The 22,618-nt window shown below is 44.6% G+C and overlaps 1 protein-coding gene and 1 pseudogene across 12 annotated transcripts in view; both read right to left on the bottom strand.

The window, feature by feature from the left end:
- Nucleotides 1–9,269: 9,269 nt before the first annotated feature.
- The window catches only part of ANKRD16 (ankyrin repeat domain 16), a 197,135-nt gene continuing 183,786 nt past the window's right edge, over nucleotides 9,270–22,618 (bottom strand). For 11 of the 12 annotated variants that reach the window (XM_069229281.1, XM_069229283.1, XM_069229287.1 and 8 more), the window contains one exon: nucleotides 9,270–9,981. The gene's annotated coding sequence lies outside the window, so the exon portion shown is untranslated. Of the gene's footprint in view, nucleotides 10,038–22,618 lie in introns of all 12 variants that reach the window. The other variant, XM_069229280.1, reaches the window with a different exon arrangement.
- LOC138288677 (5S ribosomal RNA) lies at nucleotides 19,330–19,429 on the bottom strand (annotated as a pseudogene).

The following is a 22,618-nucleotide window of genomic DNA, read 5'->3' as shown; positions in this document are numbered from 1 at the left end:
CATGACGTCCCTTGGGGTTGTTCCTTTCATATGGCTCCATAGTAAAAATGAAACAACAATACTGGAAACTGGGAACACACGAACCCCCTACGCATGCTGGATGCCAGGCTATTTGCACACGGGGGCGGAAGTGGTATCAGCTCTTTAAGGGGTACTACATAACAACACAATTCTTCCACTGGACAGGCTTGGCAGACAGACACTGGGACCCCCATAGACGAGCAGAGATGGGCTTGAATAACAGCACATGTATACACAGTATCTAGAAACGCCTGTTTCAAACTCATTAACCTCTATATTTATCACAGGGCTTACTTGACCCCCTATAAAATAGCGAAAATGTTTGCGACAGGGTGCGATAGTTGTCCCCGTTGCACGGAGCCGGAGGCAGGTCTGATCCACATGCTGTGGAACTGCACAAAGCTTGAGCTTTATTGGGAAGAGGTATTTAAAAGCATCACTGTAGTCACGGACAGAAGACTCTCCTTTAGTGGCAATACTGGGGGACTTTCCTAGACCTAACGCAAAAAAACCTAACAGATATATAGACCTAGCACTGCTGCTAGCCAGAAGAGAGATTACGATGCACTGGATGGACCCAGGGATCCCCCGTCTACAAAACTGGAAGGCCAAGTTAATACGATGGGTAGATGCAGAGGGGAAAATATTACACCGGGAGGCGTCTAGGGGTAGTAGACCCAGAGACACAGCACGACAATGGGACTTCTTGCTTGATTGTCTTAGGAATCCAAATGATCCAGTGTCAGATCAGTTGCAATCTGCTGCTGGAACGGATGTAGACGAAGACCCCAACTGACTCCCTCAAAGAGTTCAGTCACAGTTCAGACTGGCCAATAAGAGAGATTGTGTTACGGAGAAGCGCCTATTGACCTGTTTTTGGTGTTGATTTTTTTTCTTTTTCTTAGGAGTCGACACGGGGAGGGTATTAGGTAAAGGGTAGTTTAAACCCTACGGTTGAACATGTATGTATTTGATAACTGCAAAATCAATAAAAATATATATATAAAAAAAAAATGTACAAAAGCCATTGTGCATTTCTTAACAGTCTGAATCGCTATTTTGGGCGGCTAAGATATGCAAAATGGGCTTTTCAGATGTACAAAGAAACTCTAGGGAATCGCAAATTGCTATTTCTACCCAGTAGAAATCACAATTTGCGATCCTCTGAATAGGAAATATCAAATAGGGATTACCTATTTGGGACCCCTATTCAGATGTTCAAAGCGTTTCTTAAATGCGAATTAGGCCTTTAGGAAATGCAATTGCCATCAACTTTAAGTTGATGGTAGCCATATGCAATTTTAAAAAAGCACACCAAGGGGGCGTGGTTGGGACGTCAAGATGGCGGTCGCAGTTTAGAAGTGTTCTCGACCACTCTGTCATCCATCCGCACTAGAGATCACTGATATCTGGAGACCCTAATTGCGACTGTGGACTCCTTGGACCCCGGTAATGCCAAGGCCGGAGTAATCTGAAGCCTCTGGCGCTGGTGCAGAGCACTCCGGGGGTGAGAGCAGAAGACAAAAATGATGGCTGCCCTCTGAGGCTCTCGGCCGGGCCCACCTGCAGGACGATGCGTGGACGAGCGGCCATGGGCACCCGCTGCAAACTGGGTGTGATCTGGGCAGTGTCTTTGCCCTCTCTGGGCGGCATCACTCAGCGGCCGCGACCGACAGCAGAGAGGGGAGGAGGTGGCGCTGCTGGAAATGCACCTGAAGGGGCAGACGGGCCTATAGCACAGGAGCGCAGACTGGCCTGGTTCTCACCGCGCTGAGATCCCCTCACCAGGCTGGTGCCGTCCCGGACATGCGGGCCGCCCCTGATGAAGCTAGTGAATCGGGCAGGTCAGTACGGCGGAGGAGGCTGGACGGCCTTGGGCAGTGGAGGAGACAACTTTTTGGCCCAGAAGGGATGCGGGCCTGGAGTGGTGTGCCGGGGCAGTAGCGGATGAGCCCTGGAGGAACCGCGGGGTGAAAACTGTGAGTTTACCCTGGGTCTCACACCATGCGGACGCACCAGAGGACAGGCCCCTGCCTCATGACTGTAACACCATTCGGGGCTTTAAAGGATAAGCGGCCTCACCTTCTCACTCTCTTGTGATGGTCCTGGGATTACTGAAGTGCATGACAAACCACTGAAGAGTATTTGTTAAATGTGACACACAAACAATCTCCGTACAAAGAACTGCAGATGTGACATACGGCTACAAGAAGTACGCAGCCCTGCTCCCTGAAGGCCTAGCATCTGCAGCCTGCTATTTTGAACGACTGGCACTTAGGAGACACATGCCATATGCCGGGGGGTGAGGAGACTGGTGAATCTCTCCGTGTAAGAAATCATCACAGTGGGCCGTGGGAACTGATCTGTCGTTTGGACTCCCATCTGGGGGTGTGTGGAGGGTGGGACTAGAACATAAACCTGCAATGAAGAACCTGGTGGTCATTTGAATACTCCTGGGACCTTGTGAGAGGGCATCAGTGCAGCGGTAATCCACCCCTCCACTTCCTCACTATGCTGCAGCCCACCCCCACCCTCACTGCTACCTACCCCGTCCTGTGCACTACATGGGAGGGGGCATCTGCGGCTTGAAGTTGTGACTGGCCCCACTGATCTTGCCATCTCGGACGGTGAGGAAGGGGGTGAAACAAGAGTGGACTCTGAGGCATCAAAGTGGAATAGCGACTCCAAAGTGCGTGGCCATGGTAAAGGATAGGACGGCCCGCTCCTCCGCAGCCCTACCACGGATAGATCAATATACCACCACCCCACATGTGGAATCTGGAGCCAGTCCTCCACCGGCGGGTGACCTGGCCAAGATCTTGCAAGCGATTCAGTCATCACACAAAGCTGTTGAAAATAAAATAGGGGAGGTCACAGTGGATATTGCATTGCTGGACCAGGATCTCCGTAACACCACAGCCAGAATCACGGAACTTGAAACCCACCTCTCTGATGTGTAGGATGAAATGAAAACCCTTAAGACCCCAGTGACTACTCTCATTGCCCGCACCTTAGAACTGCATTGACGTGCCAAAGATGTGGAGAACCGCTCAAGGCACAACAATGTATGTATCATTGGCATTTCCGAAAATGATGAGTACCACCTGATTGTGGACATCCTTGAGCATTGGTTCCGATCCTGGATGCCGAAGGGCTGCCTGTCACCCTGGTTCGCAATTGAAAGGGCCCACCTTCGCCTCGGCCGGTGATTGTACGATTTCTTAATTTCATGGACAGGAATGAGGTTCTGCAGGAGGCTCGAACCTGTGCAGACCTTCGATGCAAAGAGGCCAAAGCCTTCCTATTCCCAGACTACACGAAAGGAGTTCAATAACCGCAAAGGTCCTACCTTGACGTCAACCAAAAAGAGTAATGGGGATACTATACCGTCTCCTTTTCCTGGCCAGACTTCGGGTGACCTACAACACAAAAACATGGTTCTTTGAGATGCCGACCTCTGCTTGGACCTGCCTAGCTGGGCTGTTGTCCCAATCCGAGCACAATCCTTCATCGGACTTGAGGCGTGTTAACTATCAACGTACTGAAGACAGGCCTAAGACACAAAAGAAACTCCAGCGCTCCCGAAGGAAAGGGAAGTCTCTAAGAGGTGGGTCCATATCCCCGGGCCGGAGCACCCGGAAGCCTCGTCATGCGTGGCAATGGTCAACGAGACATGGGAGGCCATGCCGGAGGCGCTACCTGAGCGACCCAACCCTGAGAGGCCTTCTTCAAGTAGTGACACTAATTTGTCTCTGAGCCCTATAATTTAGCATCGGAGATGGAGCCGCTACCTGAGGTCTACACCTTACATATTGACCAGGAATAGTAAACTGTTTTGGTCATCTGGTGCTGATGATGATCCTGCATCACAGAGGGGACGCCCACGACCTGATACCTTTTTCCTCTTTTGCCCTTTTGTTTGTTGAGTTACTCCAGAGTGGTGATTATATGGGTGACAGATGCTTCTGGGGGGGTAAGTATGGGGTGGGGTGGGAGTTGGGGGGAGGGAATGTGAGTTGTCAAGCAATTTGTAATTGTTGGTTTTGGTATATGTTTGATGCACCTACTTTGGCATACATGCAAATGGGACCAACCACCCTCAATGGGCGGACATGTTATCATGGGGACAAGTGACATTAGGGGGCCCAACAGACTGGGCTTCGAGTGATGGTACAAGCCAGTCAGTTGTCCCTTCTCCAGCGATAGGTTATTTACCCTGCCAACTGTTATGACGCAACCATTTCAGACATTGTCCTGGAAGGTTAATGGTCTCCTAGACAAGATGAAATGTGCTGCAGTCTTTACCTTTGCTCACCGACACTGCCCAGATGTCCTGATGTTGCAAGAAACCCACCTAGTTGGGGAGTGTTGCCCTTTCTTGACCCTTCGAGGGTATGATCGAGTTTATCACACCAGTTTCACCCGGGACTCCAAGGGAGTGACTGTCCTTTTGAGACGTTCCTTCCCTATGGTAGTTGGTAGGGTCATTACGGATACTCAGGGGAGATATATAACTCTTACAGGCGCAGTGGAGGCCTGCAAAGTTAATATGGTGAGTGTGTATGCCCCTCCGGCAGCAGTGAGGACATGCTTACATTATCTTGCCAAAACATTATTAGAGCTCCCCCATGGGCATTGATAGGGGAGGACTTTAATGCAGTACCTGACCCTGAGAAAGACATTTCAGGTTCACCCTCTGTCTCCCGATGTGTAACGGCGCAGCACTTATCAGACTGGCTCACATCTCTAGGACTCAGTGATGTGTGGAGAACGTGGCACCCTCAGATCCAACAATTCACGCATATCTCAGCGGCGTACCACACACAATCTAGAACAGATCTCATCCTTGCTCCAACTGTAGAATGTAATGCCGTTACTGATATCCAAATCCTACCGAGGGGCATCTCAAATCATGCCCCCCCCTTCTTGCGCGCATGGGGTCTGCTGAGAGAGAGGTTCATCCCCTACAGCATCTTAATGCTTGGCATTTGCAGAATAATGCTTGCACTCAGTATCTGCAGACTGAATTGCAGGCATATTTTAAAATTTATGATGGCTCTGTCTCGTTGCCTGCAAATCCTTTGGACGACCGGTAAGGCGGTGATCCGGGGCTATGCCAAAGGGTTTGTGCGGTCACAAGAGAAAGCCTGCATGTCACGCACCACACAGTTGGAGGCCCAGGCCCTCCACCTTGTGGCTGAACTAGGGACACAATTCAGGGAGGCAGATTCCTGTTGCCTAACTATGTTTCGAGATGACATACGCAATCAATTTATGGAAGCAGCTAAGCCCCTGTGGAGGGTGTCCACATCTAGAGTTTATGGCTGGGGGGCATATGAATGGTAAACTACTTTATTGGCTGGTGTCTCACCACCAACCATCAAGGATTATCCCAGAGATTGACGACCTAAGGTGCAACACAGTGTATACCCTCCCTGAAATATCGGGAGCATTTGCTGAATATTATCGGTCCTTCTGTATTGTCTTGTCGGTGGTTGACCCAGAGTATTCGGCCCAGTTCCTCAATGACGTCTCTCTTCTCACATTACCTCTGACTGAGAGGGATGCCCTAGATGAACCCATTTCCAGTATGGAAATCACGAAGACTATCTCAGGTTTAGCCCAAGGGAAAACCCCAGGACCAGACAGCCTTCCAGCTGAATATTATGTAAAATTCCATGAGATCCTGATGCCTAGACTTCTGGCTCTATATAAAGAAGTGGACCATACGGGCTAATTTCCTTCGGGGATGGCTATGGACACCATAGTGGTGATCCCCAAGACCCAGCCTCCATCCTGGGCGTGTGCAGATTATCGACCCATTTCGGTTATAAACAGAGATGTACATTTTTTTTGCTGCAATCCTGGCTGCTCGTCTCAAGCTGATACTATCTACCCTGGTATACCCCTAGTGTGGATTCATGGAAAAGCGTGGCATGCACTATTGTATTTGCGGACTCCAGGTGGCATTGGCTCACCGTCACCGGCTGCCAGGTGACCTCACCTGACTTCTTGTGGATTTCGAAAAAGCATTTGATTAAGTGGACTGGAGCTACATGCAGCTGGTGTTAAAGTGGGTCAGGATGGGTCCCGTTTTAGCAGGCTGGTGCGGGCGCTATATGTCAACCCTAAAGCCCGGGTACTGATTACTGGTACTCTATCCCAGGCCTTTCCCATATGCCACGGCACACCTCAGGGTTGCCCACTAGCCCCCTCCTGTTTGCCCTGGCAATGGAATCGCTTGCACACATAGTAAGAACAGACCCCCTGTTCAAGGGATGGAATTGCGGAAAAGACCATAGTGACTGCATAGCGCTTTATGCAGATGATGTCCTAATTCACCTGGTAGATCCGATTAACAGTAAACCATGCATCTTTACACCTACTGAAATGCCTTGCGGAGGCATCAGGCCTCCGAGTAAACCATCTTAAATCTGTGACTGTGCCCCTGTCGTCATCGCAAAACTGCTTTGCCTGACAAGACACTATGCCCATCAGGTGCTTTAGTTTTATATACCTGGGTATCTGGGTGAAACTGCTTCCTGATTTGACTGGGGCCCTTAACTTGCAACCATTAACACAACGTGCGACTGAAGATCTGATGAGGTGGCGCTCTCTTCCCCTGAATATATGAGGTCTTATAGCGTTCTTTAAAATGATGATCCTGCCGCGATTTTTATATACTTTACAAAATCCATTGGTCCCACTGCAACGATCCTAGTTTGTGTCTTTGATAAAACTATAACATCCTACCTATTTTGCCCATAGCCATCCTTGGTTTTGCATTTCACAAATAGTGATTTCCTAATTGGAAATCACTATTTGTGAAATGCAAAACCAGCCCATTGTCAGAAATGGCATGGTGATCTCTCTGTTTTCTTAGTCACATTAGAACTACTTGAATGAGAACCACCCACATTACACACTTCCACACTGCATTCTTACGAATGGTTCACAACACACACTTCTTTAGCACAATGTGCTTGCATACTAGTACTCTTCACATGACATCCATTTTTCAGATAATTCGAAAGCTTTCAACATAGAAATAGCATCCTGCAACCTAGGATCCTCCATGACCCACAATTGTTCCTGTGTTTTTTTGCTCTTCACATGAGCAATAATTTGGTCCCTAATTATCTCATCAGTCATAGGGCCAAAATTACATATCATAGACAAAGCTTTCAGGGCTGTCAAAAATTCATCAAATGATTCCCTATCCTTTTGCGCCCTCATATAAAATTTGAATCTGTTTAAAGGAATGCTGGTCGTGGGTTTGAGTCTATAATCCATTCTCAATAATCTTCCTCATATACATCAACATCTCCTTGACCATCCGAAGGTACAACCTGGGGTAGTATTCGAGACACAACTTGACCTTCTGAACCCAAACAACGCAACAGGATGGTTTTCTTCCATTCTGCTCCCATCCTTTCACCATCAGTAGCTTTCAGATATGTGATAAACTCACCTTTCCAAAATATGGGAGGTTCTCCCTTGCACTGTAAAAATGTGGATGGAGGGTCAAACTGCATTATGTATATGTAGCTCAAACTACCAATAAACGGGTATCAAATTTAAATACTGACCAGGAACAACAAGCTCCACAAGACCTAAAGAACAAAAAACATTATCCAGTTCCTGAGAGGCCCACAAAGTTATAAACAAACACACCAATAGTCCTAAAGATACGTATCCACCATAATGGCCAATATGAGATACTGGAAGTGAAAATATACATCCACAAATAGTAGCACAGTACAATCCAAGGAAGTTATGAGGGTTTAGCCAATCAAAATCGTTGTCTGGTTTACTACAATACACAGTCCAATGGGAAAGGTAGTAAAATCAGCCAATCACCACTGCATCCTCAATTTGGACGCAGAATCAGCCAATCAAATTCACCGTTGCATCTTTGATGTTTCTTGTATTCCTATATGCCATGTACAGCGTGTACGCTCCAGTGTGCTCGAAACAAACAGGTCGCGCTCAGGAATGCAAAGTAGGTTGTGCTGTGGTGGCTCGAGGCACATAGTTGCACTCAAGGACATGTGTGGTGGCAAGGAGTCACTGAAGAAGAGTGCATGAGATCATAGGACATGCTCCCTTGTACGCCATAGAAGCACAAGCCTATAGGAAATCAAATAGTCTTAGATGCTCCCAAAAGTGAGTAAGAGGACAATAAATACACTCACGGCTGTAGGTAGGTTCACTGTGGGCTAATCCAAGCTCTTTCTGTGTTCTTTCTAGATGTAAAGATTAGCCAAACAGGAGTTTAAAACATGTAATTCACAGGTTCTCAGAGGCAATATGCTCTTGTGTTGCATCCATTTGGCAGTGTGCCTCTGCAGGTCATTGCCAATTGTTGAAAAGACTCCACTTAAGAATGAAGGAAATGCTTTATCATTCCTTGCAGCAAAGCAAAACTGTCCTGCCATGAAGACAGCTAGTGTCCAACTAGCATGCAATCTACATTCCATGAAAGAGAACCATCCCAAATAATGTAGAAATCAAACCAAACCATTACTCAGTCACATGCAATATGTACATATAAATCACAATGCAACAAACAGCTATTTGAGTGGTGTGGTTGATAGGGTAGGCCAAGCACTCCAAGAGAAGCAAAACCACTGCATCAAAAAAATGGATAGATCGACAACTCCAAACTGTATGAAAGAATTCACCCTTCTCTGTTTTGTCTTTTAGAGATGGCTGTTACCTTGCCCTGTTAGGTACTGAACCAGGCACTTGGAGTACATTCCCATGTATGGGTGCCACTGAACATCAGCAATATTACAAAGACGTCTCATCTTCCAGCTCTTCTAGCAGGGATTTTAAACAGATCTTTTGAAAGATTCTGGAAGTTTTTGATGGCCTCCCAGTGTTTTATTGGCTCTTTTTAGGTGTTGCATTAGCCTGGACCTTTTCTTCTACCCCCCAAAAAAGACTTACATACCTACATACATTTATACATACAGAGGCTTCCCAGTAAGCCCTGTTTATCCATTGTTCAGTTGCAGTGTCATTCACATTTTGCTACCACCAACAGCCACAGTATGCAAGGAGGGGCAAAGGGTCAGCTCACTTGACTCTGAATGAAGGCATTCTGCTTGTGTACAAAATGCACCTGATGGAGCATTTTGTATACTCTTTTCTTGAGGTTGATAATCTTTTTCCCTGCAAGAGGATGTCAGCATTAATTTACAGTGTAACCAATTTGACCACACAATGAAAACCCGGATCAGAAATAAAGTTAAAGGGTTTTATTACAAGTTAACAGAATAGCAATCTGGTAACTAAATCATCAGACGAAATTTTGACTAATTAGCATAAGACAAACCAAAAATTCTGTCAACTGCAATCCAGAAAATCAAAAGAAGTATCTGATGCTCAGAAAACAATAACTGGTCAGTTTTCTTACACATTAGTGCAAGTTGAAATCATCTAGCTAAGTTGAACTATGAGCAAATGAGGGAAGTCTCCCAGAAGCCTAAGCTGTTGCAAAAAGGAAAAAATCTAACTAAGAAGACATAAGGGCAAAAGGCAAGGAGCAAATATAAGGAAAAATAAATGGAAAATTAAAAAGGAAGGTGTCAGCATTTCAGAAGCTCAGTCAAGAGTCCTCTTAGGAAGTTAAGTTTAAGCCTAAGCCACACACAGCAAACCACAGGGGACAGAAGGGAAAAACATAGGTCTGTACCTCTCAAACTCCAGGGGAAAGCATGCATAAAATCAATGCCCCAATCAGGTAACACCTTTCTTGGTCATGCCACCACAAGCTATATTGTATTCTCCTGTCCCATGGTGTAACTTGCAACATCACTCTTTGCTCCCAGGGCAGTCCTGAGAACGCTGGTGTCCTTGATCCTCTGGACATCATTTGCAAGATGTATGAATACGGGCCAGTCATCTCACTCTTGGTTTCTCCATGTACTACCTTCAAAGTCTTCCTCTCAGACACTGTTAGTAAAAGAATAGGACATCTTTGTATAAACTAACACTTCATGTGAATGCACCTGCAATGAAATTACATGTTAGCAGAAAATGAAGAACAGTTTCCCATGTTAAATAAATTCAGACCTAGTAATGTCAACTTTAAACATTATTCAGCAATGCACATTTAATTTCTTATTGTGCCCATGTAAAATTTCTACAGTTATATAAATCTCAATTACATAGATTCAAGTAAAACATCATGTTAAATATGAATGAAATAAGTTGTCAGTACATGAAGGTAAATGTGGTTGAGAACCACATTTGCCAACTTTATAGACAGTGAACATTAATGTATACCTTACATAAATTGTAATCGTTTCTAATGCAAATACATTCAAATAACAAGAGGATGATTATACAAATACATTCAATTATTATATTAAATTTAATAAAGCTAAGGAACACAGTATACACTTTTCCTAACACTACATTGAATGCACTTAATTTTTGATGTTGAGTGTATCAGGTAGAACACACATTATTGTCAGGTTATGAATACATATAGGTCATAATTGTGACATCAAGAGAGGCAGCAAAATCTACACTGTTACACAACAATGCTAAAAACGTAGTGCCCATCGGTGACAGAGACTGGTTGGTCAATATATATATATATTTTTTTTTTATCTGAAAAATATGTATTGTCCTTTTCTATTTTTTTTCTTTTTCAGTCATGACACCCATGCCTTACAACAAACCGTCAGATGTTTTAGATAATTCTACAGTAATGCCACACTAATGCATTACACTTCTTGATTGTAAATCAATAAGGACAAATATTATTTTATAAAGTCATCATTACATTTTATGGAAATATTATTAGCATGCATACAAAATAGTTGATAGTCTTGTGCAATTCTTTTCCAGGTTTTTGTTTTCCGCGATGTGCGAAAACACAGTTGTGCCTTAGGCTCATTCCGTTTAAAAAAAAAAAAAAAAAAAAAACTTGTGACCTCTAGTGCCATGTTTGTTAAATGCAAGGTTGTTCTATCTGTTATCACATCGCATTCCCCTCATAGCTCTTTTCTACTCCTTTTAGTATACTTTTTCAAGTAAACCACTACAGTGCCCTAAAGTACAATCACTCATTATTACATATGTATATTCCACCTGTATTTGAAAGTGCTCTGAATGAGGGTTTGCTGTATTCAGAGTTTGGCAATAACAAGTAACACTGTAGCATAATCTAACGTGCACTATTTGTTCTACACTAAATACTGAATTTCATTAGTCACTTTCTTTCTATGTCTAGTTTTCATATCGTTTATGAAATATGTATTTTATCACTAGAGTTTCTTTTCTAATAACCTCAGGCAGAAATTCAACTGTCTGTGCTTTGTGACCCGTTACATGAGGGAGGTAGGTGCATGGTCTGCCCTTTAAAGATGGCCACCTGTTCTTGAAGCTCCTCCATGGGACAGCAAACAACTCCACATAACAATGACAAGCAATACAGATTTGGACAGCAAGAAATCAGATACTGAGCTGATCAAAATTATGTAACCATCACTAGCGTACACCCACCGAAGGGAGAAATATTCACCAGGCTCTGGCCATGTTATGAGCCCTACTACACCGCCTCCCAAAATGGTGCCTGAAGATGCATTAATAGCCAACTTGACCCAAACCTAAATCACCTCCTAGTTCTGATCGCAACCGTCACCCTCCTTTGGCAGACACACCAAAACCCTTACTTTGCTGTTTTGACACAGAGTGAGATCCCACATGGGAGTTCAATAGTTGGAGGAAAACAAAAGAAAGGGGGGAGAGAGAGACAAAGGATACACAGGGTCAATGTCTGCACCAACACCACCGTTGGCGCACACAGGACCCTCACACACAGGGAACAGGCCTACGCACTACGCATGGCACTACCAGTGAAATGACTAGTCACCAAGGAATGAGGAGGGGCACACACCACCAACTGCAGCACACCTGGGACCCACGCAGCCCTGCCCAGGAGTGATTACTAACAAGCTAGGTAAGCAGTATTTCCCATTCAAACCCTTAGCCACCAGAGGACCTACGCTGCTATGCGTGGCCTGGACTAGGGGCACCCAAGGACACACAACCACCACCTGGATACCACCCCACCAGCCGTAAGTTGTAATGCTAGGCACTGTACTCACCCCCTTGTGGTTTCTGTGATGCCCTCAAGCACCCATCCAGCTCAGGGTAGGGCACCGCCAGTATGCGGGCCATCAGGAGGGTCCGGGTCCAACGGGCACCCCTCCCTCGTTCGGAGGCCATCCCCAGCTGAGCCTCTGTGGTTTTTTGTGCCCAGCGTCTCAAGTCCTCCTACCGTTTGCGACAGTAGGTGTTCTACCTGCCATAGATCACCAGGGTCCGCAAGTCCTTGGCGATGGTACGCCATATTCCCTTCTTTTGATGGGCGCTGACCTGCAGAGACAATACACACAGAAGAACACCAGCCTGTCACACAAATGGCCCACCATACCCGTTTGCATCACCACTGGCACACACATAGCCCAGCCCGCAACATGCACACCGCCAAGAGGATATTCACCCACCCCCCTTACACAAGGCCTTCACACACAACTCCATGCATTCATGGCACATGCACTGTGCACAAGGTGTACTCACCTGTTGGTCTGGAGGCCCATACAGCAGTCCGTACAGGGGTAGGACCCCATCCACCAGTCGCTCCAACGCCTCTGAAGTGAAGACTGGGGCCCTTTCCCCGGTAACACGGGCCATGGTAGGTTCCAGACACAGGTAACAGCAGCACATGCAATGTAGGTCCTCTCCTATGGAAGGTCAGGAAACAAGTGAGGAATCAGAGAGAAAACAGCAGTCATGTCCGCAGCGGTGCATACCATCACCACCAGTGTAGATCACCATTCGCCACTGTACACCATAGGGCCCAACATTAACCAATGAGGAATTGCACGGTGGTTCACAACCGTCTACCACCACGGCGCACAACGTCAGCGGCATTACCTCACTTCCATTTGTCCCTACACACAGGACAGGCAGTCGCCATTTCAGGGGGGGTGAACAGGCCTTTAGATTATTGCTGCGTCACAGGATAAATAGGCACATACTTCACTAATTACACTGTTCCATAACATGTTTACACATTGCGGACTGCTGTTGTGGCTCCATTGTTCAGTTTGTGACAGCCTACTCACTTGTGTTCCTTAGATACCTACTGCTGCGGATGAACAGTAGATGGAGACATACCCAGTGTACAGACCCCTGATGGACTTGGCTACCCTGGAGGACAGGCACATAATACTCCCCTATAGACTGGACAGGGCCACAATCACAGAACTGTGTGCCTAATTGAAGCCTGACCTGATATCTGCTATCCGTCACCCCACTGGGATCCCCCCTCTTGGGCAAGTGCTACTAGTGCTCCATTTCCTGCTAACTGGTTCTTTCCAAGTGACAGTGGGCTTGGCAGCAGGAATGTCACAGCCAGTATTCTCAAATGAGCTAACAAGAGTGTTGTCTGCCCTGATAAAACACATGTGCAGCTACACTGCTTTCCCCCAGGATGAGGATTGGGCCACTGTGAAGGCCGGATTCGATGCATTGAGACATATCCCCAATATAATAGGTGCGACTGATGGAACACATATTGCATTTGTGACCCCCCCCTTAGAATGAACAGGTGTTTAGGAATCGTAAGAGTTTCCACTCCATGAATGTGCAGATGGTGTGCTTGGCTGGCGCACCAGTGCATCTCTCACGTCAATGCTAAGTATCCTGGGTCGGTTCATGATGCCTTTGACCTGAGGAATAGCAGCATCCCAAATGTGATGGCCCAACTACAGAGACACAGGGTGTGGCTAATAGGTGAGCCCTGGTTCCTACCCAGTATATGTTGATGTATGCCTATGGTGTTGGCCAAACTGGATAGTGTGTGGCTAAATGTTGTCCCTCAATATTTGCAGGTGACTCTGGTTACCCAAAACTATCATGGCTGCTGACCCCTGTGAGGAATGCCAGGACAAGGGCAGAAGAATGTTATGATGAGGCACATGGGCGAACCAAAAGGATAATTGAAAGGACCTTTGGCATCCTGAAGGCCAAGTTCCGGTACCTCCATCTAACAGGTGGCTCCCTGTGCTACTCACCCAAGAAGGTCTGCCAGATAGTAGTGGCATGCTGAATGTTGCTCAACCTGGCACTCAGACGCCATGTACCTTTTGTGCAGGAGGAGGAGACTGGAGATGCCCCTGTGGCAGCAGTGGACCCCGAGGACAGTGAGGATGAGGGGGCAGAGGATGAAAATGTGGACAACAGAACATCTTTGATACGTCAGTACTTCGAATGACACAGGTGAGACCGTGCAACTTTACATTTCTATGACTATTGTATTCTGTGTGGCATTGCCATGCTGGCATTACTCACTTCTCTGCCCTACTTACGATTACCTCTGGATATTCATTTTGCAGATGTTGGTGATATGACACATTCTCCTGGTGTGATCATAACAGCCAGCTACAGGTCATTAATTCTATGCTCATTCTATGTACAGTTCACTTGCAATGGTTGTAGCTGTTTCAATCAATACAAATTTGCAATACATGAAATACTAGTAGTCAAGCTTTGTCCAAGGGTGTTTATTGTAGTGCTAAAATATGGAGGGGAAAGTCCAATGGAATGGGGTGATGATGGAGGAAAGTCCAGGGTATTGTTCCAGTCTGTTTGTAGCACAGGTGAATTGTTCATGGGGACACAGGAAGGGGAGCAATGGCGGTTCAAGGTGGACAAGGTGACTGAGTGGGACACAAGGGTGACAATCAGGAGAGTCTCATTTCCTGGCGGTGGTCTTGGCAAGTGTTTCTGTCTTCTGTCTGGTTCGCAGAGAACGTTTGCAGGGTAGTTCACCTTCTGCCGGGGGAGGGGTGCTGGTGGCCTGTTGGTCCTGTGGCGGGGCCTCCTGGCCACTAGCGACAGTGGAAGTGGAGGGCTGTTCAGATGACTAGCTAGTGGTAGGGGCCCGCTGGTGTGACACTGCCTCCCTCATTATGTTGTTCATGTCTGTGAGCACCCCTGCTATGGAGAACAGGGTGGTGTTAATGGCCCGCAAGTCCTCCCTGATCCCCGATACTGTCCCTCCTGCAGCCGCCTGTTCTCCTGCACGTTGTCTGGGATCCTGCCCAACGTGTCCTGGGAATGTTGGTAGGCTCCCAGAATCTCAGAGAGTGCCCCCTGGAGAGTCGATTCCCTGGTTCTGTCCTCCCCCGGCGCACAGCAGCCCTCCCAGTATCCCTGGTGGCCTGTGCCTCTTTCCCCTGAATGGTGTGCCTACTGCCACTGACCCCAGGTCCATAATTGTCTTGTGCACAAGGTGTGGCCTGGGGGTCCCTATCCAGGTGGGCACACTGCTGATTGACGTGTCCTGGGGACAGAGGTATGGGTATGCTGGGTGGGTGCTGTGGTGGTGGTTCCTGATGGGGGCGGCTCTGTGGTGGTCTGTGACTGGGCTTGGGTGACCGACTGTCCGGTGGTCCCTGATGGTCCAGGTAGATCATCTAAATCCTGAAGTCCAGAGTTACTGTCATCACTGTGGGCCTCTTCTGTTGGGGGACTGGATAGTGGTGGCAGCTCCTCTCCAGTGACCTTGGCTGGGGTAGCTGTGGGGATAAAAATGATGTAAAACAGACAAGAATTGCAGCAAACTCATAAACAATGCACAATCCCTATTAATACCCAATAGTAAGAAAATACAAATAGAAAACAACAATACTGCTATTAAGTTTCAATGAGAGTGCAACTTCACCAAAGTTCCTGCTGCAAAAAGGAACTAAACAGGGCTGAAGCAGCCCCACTAGAAATTACCCTAAGAGGCAGTGCACTGCAAAATGAGCAAATAAATATATAATATAAGAAAAAACAGAAGTCCGATGTTCTAACAGTGCAGATGAACAGTCCTTTTTTAATGTTTCATTGCAAGTCCGAAGTGTTGATTCCACACAATTCCGTAGATGAAAAAAAGTTAGGACCAAAAGTGATAAGGTAAAGCAGCCATGTGTTCTTGCAATTCCATAGACAAATTAAATGATACTCAGGATAAACAGCCAACGCGTTTCGCCCAACAGAGGGGCTTCTTCAGGGCTGGAATGCAACCAGAAAGACAAATATATACTATACTATCCATTGCATAAAAGATGTGAATATCTAGGTAAGTGTGAGAATACAAATTATGAAAGTGAGACAAGAAAGGAAATGCTGTGTACCAACACATTAATGAAAGTGATGAGCCCGTATAGAAACTATTCCATACCATGGAGGAAGAAAAATATATTGTGAACAATATGTAAAAATTGACCAAACGATGAGTTAACTAAAAATCAGATTTAAATATTTATATAGAAATATGTACTTGGAGTGTTAGTATATATCCAATGAAAAATGAAATCCCAAAGGAAAAAAGGGGGGGAGGGCACCAAGTGTCAAGTAAAGTAAATAGAGCAAAATACTAAAAAACATACCATCAATGGTATCCAGTCAGTGGTAGTAATAACAAATATATTGGTAAGTTGGTGACCTGAAAAAACGAAACCAAGGAAGGGGGGAGTGAATAAAAATGTAGGGTAAACGGGGATACATTCATATGGAGAAAATGTAATAGAAACCGTATGAAGTAAACACTAGAAAGTGGCAAAAAATATATATAGACCACATGCTTACAAAAACTATAAATAAAGTATAGGGCAATAAGATGACCCTAATGACAAAATGCCAAAGACCTATCCATAAAACTCCAAAAAATAAGGAAGTAGTAAGTAACGTTAAGACAAAATTGGCCAAACGAAGCAGATAATGATTGGAAAAAAGAGTTCAGAATAAGTGGGAGAAATGGAAACCCTACCGCAAGTGCTGTAAAGCAGCATGTCCCGCTCTCAGAGGGGTTTCATTAGCGCGATCAGAAAGACCGCGAAGGATCGGACGCGTCCGGCCCGAGTATGGAGCCGGACGCCAGAAGGCAAGCCCCTTGAAGGAAACCTCCGGTCCGGGTGTGCTGACGAGAGACGCCCGGAACCCGGAAATAGGAAGATAAAGCCTCTTAAAAATAAAAGAGGGACAAGACAAACCGCTATATTGGGGCTGGTTGTGGTTACAACAAGTGCATACTAAAAACAAAAATAGGACAAAGAAAAAACTGCCATATTGAGGTTGATTTCCAAAATTCATGAAAAAACAAACAAAAACTAAATAAAATAAATAGATATGAAACGGGCGAATTGTAAAAAGAATAATAAGGAAAGGAACAATTATTACAAAACTGACTGGGTACCCCATAGAGCATGAATGAGACAAAGAAATGAGTGTACCAAGGAAAAGTGAAAAGGAGAAAGTAAAAAGGAAGAGGGGAAAAAAGAGAGAGGGGGGGGAAGGCAGAAGAGGAAGGGCAGGTGGGCCCAAAAAATTATGTGGTCAAGCAGAGTGTGGTTGGCATAAAAGAAGACGTATACATATTAACGAGAGAAATGTTAACACTTATGGGGATGCATCTGATGACAGATTTGGCCAATTAGCACATAATATTGGTCATAAAGTTAGAGCAACGAAATATTCACAATATAGCAAAATGAAACATAATTCTGGAAAGACCAAAAGTATATAACAGAAAAAATAATGAACATAATGTAAGTATATTACAAACAAATAGCAAAAGTGTTGTACGCCCCCAGTGGTACATTGGCAATCATGGTGAAAAACACATAACATTTTAAGCCAAACAGGCACACTAGAAAAAATAATGAAACTCATCCGTGTTGTGGCCCAGTTCTACCGCTTGAAGGCGGCAGATCCAGGCCGCCTCTTTTTGGCGCAAAGCCATTTCTCTATTTCCCCCTCTAGAGTAGATGGGAACGTGTTCGATACCATGAAACCAAATAGTTGGTTCATTAGGATGGGTCGATATCATATGCATTGCGAGTGGATATGTAAAATCATGTTTTCTTATGGCTTGTAAGTGTTCCTGTATTCTAAGTTTTAAAGGGCGTATCGTACTGCCCACATAGACCTTGTTACATGCGCAACCCAGAATGTAAACAACAAATTTGGTATTACAATTAATAAAATGATGAATAGTGAATCTTTTTGTATTATGATAACAAAAATCTTTGGTTTTGTCATGACCAAAACAGCAAATATTACAATCATGTCAAGTGTAGATACCCTTAGGTTTCATAGAAAGCCACGTAGTAGGACTGGGAGAAGAAATGTAGCTGGGACACAAATGATCTCTAAGAGGCAGCCCTCTTCGATAGGTAATCTTAGGTTTGTTGGATATGATTCCTTTAAGGCCCGGGACATCGGTCAATAAGGGCCAATAGCGTTTAAGAATTTTAAAGATACCCTGGCTGTGGGCCGTGTACTGAGTCACAAAAGATAAGAAGTCCTTCCAAATCTTATTATTCCCAAGTGTTTTAACAATCAGGGTGTCCTTTCTAGGTGTCTTCATGATACAATGAACGGCCTGTGTAAGGATATCGGCATTGTAGCCCCTATTAGTGAATCTGTGTGTGAAAAATATCGTTGGTACTACAATTGCGTCTAACGCGTACCATTTCTCCAAATGGGATGTTGTGAATCACCGAAGCAGGGTGGGCACTGGTAGCGTGATGAAGACTATTACATGCTGTGGATTTCCTAAAAAGCGTACTCTGTATGCTATTGCGTTCTATGTAGAATCTGATGTCCAAGAAGTCTATGGTATTTTTATTATAGTGTAAGCTAAGTTGCACATTGTAAGGATTGTTGTTAAGAAAGGCATGGTACTGAGTAAATTGATCTATGGTCCCATTCCAAATGATGATATCGTCAATGTATCGTCCCCAGAAGACAATGAAATCCGTCCAGGGTGAGGCAAGTTTGCCCCAGGCGTGTATTTTTTCGTACCAGCCCATGAACAAACAGGCATATGATGGAGCAAATTTTGAACCCATCGCCATCCCGTGTCTGTTGGTACCACTCATTATTATGCAGAAAATAGTTTCTAGATAGGATAATATCAGTCATCTGAGGAAGCATCTGGTTATGTGCAAAGCAGTCCGCAGTCCTAGTATTGAGAAACATAGTGACTGCTTGAATCCCAAAAGGTTTACGTATGCATGTGTACAGGCTATTCACATCCATAGTTACAAAGATAAGATCGTCAGACCAAGTGAAATCATCAAATTTATTGAGGATATCTTTGCTATCCTGTATGAAAGAAGGTAGGTTACTGACAAATTTCTGTAGGTAGAAATCCACATATTCAGATATTTTTTCCGTAGGGGAGTCTATCCCTGAGATAATAGGTCTTCCAGGGGGGAAGTTACTGCCTTTACCTGGTATTCCCAGGCGGTCTCCCATCCAAGTACTAACCAGGCCCGACGCTGCTTAGCTTCTGAGATCAGATGAGATCAGGCGTATTGAGGGTGGTGTGCCCACCCTGCTTCGGTTATTCACAATATCCCATATGGAGAAATGGTACGCGTTAGACGCAACTGTAGTATCAACGATATTTTTCACACACAGATTCAGCACACCCGACACCAATTCACTAATAGGGGCTACAATGCCGATATCCTTACACAGGCCGTTCATCGTATCATGAAGACACCTAGAAAGGACACCCTGATTGTTAAAACACATGGGAATAATAAGATTCGGAAGGACTTCTTATCTTTTGTGACTCGGTACACGGCCCACAGCAAGGGAATCTTTAAAATTCTTAAACGCCATTGGCCCTTATTGACCGATGTCCCGGGCCTTAAAGGAATCATATCCAACAAACCTAAGATTACCTATCGAAGAGGGCTGCCTCTTAGAGATCATTTGTGTCCCAGCTACATTTCTTCTCCCAGTCCCACTACGTGGCTTTCTATGAAACCTAAGGGTTTCTACACTTGTCATGATTGTAATATCTGCAGTTTTGGTCGTGACAAAACCAAAGATTTTTGTTATCATAATACAAAGAGATTCACTATTCATCATTTTATTAATTGTAGTACCAAATTTGTTGTTTACATTCTGGGTTGCGCATGTAACAAGGTCTATGTGGGCAGTACGATACGGCCTTTGAATACAGGAACACTTACGAGCCATAAAAAAACATGATTTTACATATCCACTCGCAATGCATATGATATCGACCCATCCTAATGATACAACTATTTGGTTTCATGGTATCGAACACATTCCCATCCACTCTAGAGGGGGAAATAGAGAAATGACTTTGAGCCAAAAAGAGGCGGCCTGGATCTGCTGTCTTCAAGCGGTAGAACTGGGCCACAACACGGATCATGAGTTTCATTATTTTCTCTAGTGTGCCTGTTTGGCTTGAAATGTTATGTGTTTTTCACCATGATTGCCAATGTACTACTGGGGGCGTACAACACTTTTGCTATTTGTTTGTAATATACTTGCATTATGTTCATTATTTTTTCTGTTATATACTTTTGGTCTTTCCAGAATTATGTTTCATTTTGCTATATTGTGAATATTTCATTGCTCTAACTTTATGACCAGTATTATGTGCTAATTGGCCAAATCTGTCATCAGATGCATCCCCATAAGTGTTTACATTTCTCTCGTTAATATGTATACGTCTTCTTTTATGCCAACCACACTCTGCTTGACCACATTATTTTTTGGGCCCACCTGCCCTTCCTCTTCTGCCTCCCCCCTCTCTCTTTTTTCCCTCTTCCTTTTTACTTTCTCCTTTTCACTTTTCCTTGGTACACTCATTTCTTCGGCTCATTCATGCTCTATGGGGTACCCAGTCAGTTTTGTAATAATTATTATTATTCTTTTTACAATTCGTCCGTTTCATATCTATTTATTTTTGTGGGTTTTTTTGTCATGAATTTCGGAAATCAACCTCAATATGGCTGTTTTTTCTTTGGTCCTATTTTTGTTTTTAGTATGCACTTGTTGTAACCACAACCAGCCCCAATATGGCGGTTTGTCTTATCCCTCTTTTATTTTTAAGAGGCTTTATCTTCCTATTTCCGGGTTCCGGGCGTCTCTCGTCAGCACACCCGGACCAGAGGTTTCCTTCAAGGGGTTTGCCTTCTGGCATCCGGCTCCATACTCGGGCCGGACACGTCCGATCCTTCGAGGTCTTTCTGATCGCGCTAATGAAACCCCTCTGAGTGCGGGACATGCCGCATTACAGCACTTGTGGTAGGGTTTCCATTTCTCCCGCTTATTCTGAACTCTTTTTTCCAATCATTATTTGCTTCGTTTGGCCAATTGTTTCTTAACGTTACTTACTACGTTCTTCCTTATTTTTTTGAGTTTTATGGATAGGCCTTTGGCCTTTTGTCGTTAGGGTCATCTTATTGCCCTATACTTTATTTATAGTTTTTGTAAGCACGTGGTCTATATATATTTTTTGCCACTTTCTAGCGCTTACTTCATACGGTTTCTATGACATTTTCTCCATATGAATGTATCCCCATTTACCCTACAATTTAATTCACTCCCCCCTTCCTTGGTTTCGTTTTTTCAGGTCACCAACTTACCAATATATTTGTTATTACTACCACTGACTGGATACCATTGATGGTATGTTTTTTAGTATTTTGCTCTATTTACTTTACTTGACACTTGGTGCCCTCCCCCCCTTTTTTCCTTTGGGATTTCATTTTTCATTGGATATATACTAACACTCCACGTACATAATTCTATATAAATATTTCAAACTTATTTTTAGTTAACTCATCGTTTGGTCAATTTTTACATATTTTTCATAATATAATTTTCTTCCTGCATGGTATGGAATAGTTTCTATACGGGCTCATCACTTTCATTAATGTGTTGGTACACAGCATTTCCTTTCTTGTCTCACTTTCATAATTTGTATTCTCACACTTACCTAGATATTCACATCTTTTATGCAATGGATAGTATAGTATATATTTGTCTTTCTGGTTACATTACAGCCCTGAAGAAGCCCCTCTGTTGGGCGAAACGCGTTGGCTGTTTAGCCTGAGTATCATTTAATTTGTCTATGGAATTGCAAAAACACATGGCTGCTTTACCTTATCACTCTTGGTCCTAACTTTTTTTCATCTACGGAATTGTGTTGAATCAACACTTCGGACTTGCAATGAAACATTAAAAAAGGACTGTTCATCTGCACTGTCAGAACATCGGACTTCTGTTTTTTCTTATTTTATATATTTATTTGCTCATTTTGCGATGCACCGCCTCTTAGGATAAAAATGATGTATTATACTTCAGGTGTCTAATATATGTACTTCTTTAGCTTCCTCTCTATGGCTGTTGTTCCCCCACCAGCTTTTGCTTGTTTATGTTGGCGTATAGTGGTTATGATAGTTTCCCTATGCTGTGCATGCTTTGGTGATGAGTGTCCATGCAGGGCTGGGAGGGGTGCCCATGCTTTGGTACAGCAGGCTGGACTTGGCATTGGGATTAGTGTGATGTGATGGTGGAGTGTGTGGGTGAGTGGAGTGAGGGGAGTGAGGGTGTGGGTGTGCAATGGCATGCAGGTATGGGGGGGTGATAATTGTAAAAAGGTTGACTTACCAGTATCCAGTCCTCCTCCAACTCCGGTGAGTCCCTCAGGATGTAGTATTGCCAAAACCTGCTCCTCCCATGCTGTGAG

This window comes from Pleurodeles waltl, chromosome 4_1 (genome assembly GCF_031143425.1).
Source record: "Pleurodeles waltl isolate 20211129_DDA chromosome 4_1, aPleWal1.hap1.20221129, whole genome shotgun sequence".
Lineage (NCBI taxonomy): Eukaryota > Metazoa > Chordata > Amphibia > Caudata > Salamandridae > Pleurodeles > Pleurodeles waltl.
The sequence above is the reverse complement of the archived record's forward strand: the minus strand, read 5'-3'. Positions and strand labels throughout refer to the sequence as shown.